This window comes from Cibotium barometz, chromosome 19 (assembly GCF_041138505.1).
Source record: "Cibotium barometz isolate CiBa-2024 chromosome 19, ASM4113850v1, whole genome shotgun sequence".
Taxonomy (NCBI): domain Eukaryota; kingdom Viridiplantae; phylum Streptophyta; class Polypodiopsida; order Cyatheales; family Cibotiaceae; genus Cibotium; species Cibotium barometz.
This window is the reverse complement of record NC_141064.1, coordinates 4289664-4292911: the sequence shown is the minus strand read 5'-3', so window position 1 is coordinate 4292911 and position 3248 is coordinate 4289664. Positions and strand designations below refer to the sequence as shown.

The following is a 3248-nucleotide window of genomic DNA, read 5'->3' as shown; positions in this document are numbered from 1 at the left end:
TGGGGGCAAGTGGTGGATCATTGAACATGGGGACTAAATCCATTGGCAAAAGGACATGGACATGTGCTCCATGTTCAACCCTTGTTTGCAAGTGTGATTGCTTGTTGGGAGCTTGCTCCTCACACATTCCTCCTTCACACAGAGGAGGAGAATCAGCGCGCATCGAGGGTCGCAATTGACTTGGGGGCAAATGGGCATGTATTTTTGACTTGGGGGCAAGAGCCGTTTCACATATTATAAATGATAATGGGGTATAAAATATTTCAGTTATAGAATAATATATAGCTACCACCTACAAAAAGCGCGATGACACACAGCTGGTCCGCTGGACCGTTGTGAACAAAGAAGAGAATTCCAAGGTGAGCCCACATGGAGAAAGCAGTGCGGCGCTTCACTAGTGAATTCTCACAAAAAGGTAAAGTAGGTGGGTGCTAGCTAATAAGCCCTGTGCTGCTCATCGCAGCGCTTTTATATGTTTTAAAATTTAGCCTAACTGTGTTTTTCTGTGCTATAATTTAAACGCTAGTTCTCTGTATTTTTAAGCTTTACCTTGATGTGATCGATTTCTTGATCTCGAACAGTTTTTCTAATTTTCCCCTTCATATCCTTTTTCCTGTGTTTGGTGGGCTCAACCCTAATTTCTGCAGATCGAGATCATTTTGCAGTTTTAAATATATTTATTTTGTGCCGAATAAACACTTCTTAACTTTTACCTTTAGCTTCTACCCTGGCTTTGGTGGAGTTGCCTTATGAAAAGATTATAGAATGTTCCTGTTTATTCCACTCTATTTTTTTCCCTGTTCCAAGTAGTAGTGAGCTAGATGTATCTCCTTCACACTAGCCCTGATTATTATGCTTTTGGGCTCGGTCTCCTCTTTCAGTGTCAAGGTCCGGCCGATCTCTCGGCAGGCGTTAGAAAGCGAGAAGCAGAAGAGAACGCGTTGGGGCAGTTTTAAGCTTGATAAATCCAGCCTTGTCAGTCACCTCTCTCTCTCTCTCTCTCTCTCTCTCTCCCTCTCTGCTCTTCTTTTCCTATTGTCCAACACTTCTGCTAGGCCTTTCCTTTAGGTTTTCCATTTAGGGCGGATTCGCTTTTAGGATTTTCCATTTGGGCTCCTTCACTATGAGGGATAACCTCAAGAAAGGAGTACCCACAATGCGCTCTGTGCCGGGTTATAACGCATGGAACCCTGGTCGTGGCCCTTCCAAGGGCAAACAAATCTACAAGACCATCAACAACATGAAGATCACATTGCTCTGTGGCTTTGTCACCATTTTGGTCCTCAGGGGCACCATTGGCTTGGGCAGCGTGGGTGTCCCATCACAGGACCCCAATGATCTGATGCAAGACATGTCCAGTGGGAATGGGCAGAGTAAGCTTGTGGATGGCAAGGACATGCAGTCTGAAGAGGAGGACGAGCTAGATCTTGAGATGGATCCCAATAAAACTTACAGCTTGGGGCCCAAGATCTTGGATTGGAATGAACAGAGACGTGCTTGGCTGCTTGAGAATCCTGAGCTCGGAAGCCTGCTCAATGGAAAGCCCCGCATTTTGCTGGTCACTGGGTCCCCGCCCAAGCCCTGTGAGAACCCGGCTGGAGATCACTACCTTCTCAAGTCTATCAAGAATAAGATTGACTATTGCCGCCTGCACAACATCGAAATCTTCTACAACATGGCTCACCTGGATGCGGAAATGGCTGGGTACTGGTCTAAACTGCCCCTCATACGCAAGCTTATGCTAGCACATCCAGAGATTGAATGGATATGGTGGATGGACAGTGATGCCATGCTCACAGATATGGTGTTTGAGCTTCCTTTGGACAAATACAAAAATCACAACTTCATTCTTCATGGCTGGGAGAAAGAAATTTATGACAAGCGGACATGGGTAGGGCTTAACACAGGCAGTTTACTGATCAGAAATTGCCAGTGGTCCTTAGATCTGCTTGATGCATGGGCGCCAATGGGGCCAAAGGGCAAAGTAAGAGAAGATGCTGGAAAAGTCCTTTCTGAAGCGCTGGTGGGCCGGCCTACATTTGAAGCAGATGATCAATCAGCTCTGATCTATCTTCTGATCACACAGAGAGATCTGTGGGGGGACAAGGTTTTTCTGGAAAATTCTTATTACCTGCACGGCTACTGGGTTGCTATTGTGGAGAAATTCGAGGAGGTCATTCAGAAGCATCACCCGGGTTATGGTGACGAGAGATGGCCTTTTGTTACCCACTTCGTGGGCTGCAAACCATGTGGCAGCTATGGTGATTATTCTGTTGAGAGATGCTTGAAGCAAATGGAGAGGTCTTTCAACTTTGGGGACAATCAGGTACTTCAGATGTATGGGTTCCAGCACAGAACGTTGGCCACCTTCAAGGTGAAGAGGACTAGAAATGACACTGACCATCCTCTCGACATTCAAGATGATCTCAACCTCCTCCACCCCTCATTTGGTCAACTTGTCCTGCATTCTTCTTGAAAAGCAGAATGATGGCTAGTAGGAAGCTGAATGGTGGCAAATCAATTTAAGGCTCGGAAGAAGAGGCAGCAACTTCACTTCTGGGGAAGACAAGCTTGGTTTGGTCTTGTTTTCTATCTGTGCTTTGCTGCCCCATTTTTTTCGAGTTACTTATGTAAGGTTCGCTTGCTTGTTTCACATTTACTTTAATTGAAGGGACTCTCTTCTCAGCCACGTTTACAATGACCTTAGCTCTCCTCCACTTGAGGAATTCAGTAGAGAGAATCTACACCTGGCTTCTTGTCCATCGTCTCAAGACAATTTAATTGTAGCTGCTCTCAGGAGATAATATCTTCTTATGCTGACTCACTTATTGTGAACTTTAAAGAAGTTTTGGCATGAGAAACCATGCTCTAAGCCATGTAATGCAAATAGGGACATCATGCCATATTGTTTCCATTTATGGCAGTGGCACAGGAACATCTGACTTTCGGAACATGTCTGTTTGTAATGCAGCAGTGAGTGCTAGTAGTTATGGTTGTTGTGTGGATTGAAACAATCAATATGCTCTTTTCTTATTTCTTGATTCATGTAATGTTGGGGGTAATAACAGCTCTGAAAGGGGATCAGTTGCTTTTTTGAGATACTTTAGTGGCATTAAGCCCCTTTGCTTGATGTCTTAAGATGGGCTTCTTAGTATGGTCTAAAATCTAGTGTAGTCCATGTAAGTTCTACCTGTCTAGCTACTTCACATGCACGATATTGTTGTCTTTGAAGGCTGTTTCAGTGTCCT

General features: G+C 44.7%; 1 pseudogene across 1 annotated transcript; it reads left to right on the top strand.

Moving 5' to 3' along the window:
- The first annotated feature begins 211 nt into the window (after window positions 1-211).
- On the top strand, window positions 212-2872 carry LOC147628118 (putative xyloglucan 6-xylosyltransferase 5 pseudogene; annotated as a pseudogene). The gene is made up of 2 exons (XR_015268056.1): window positions 212-415; window positions 882-2872. The product of XR_015268056.1 is annotated as a putative xyloglucan 6-xylosyltransferase 5 pseudogene (transcript).
- Window positions 2873-3248: the final 376 nt, after the last annotated feature.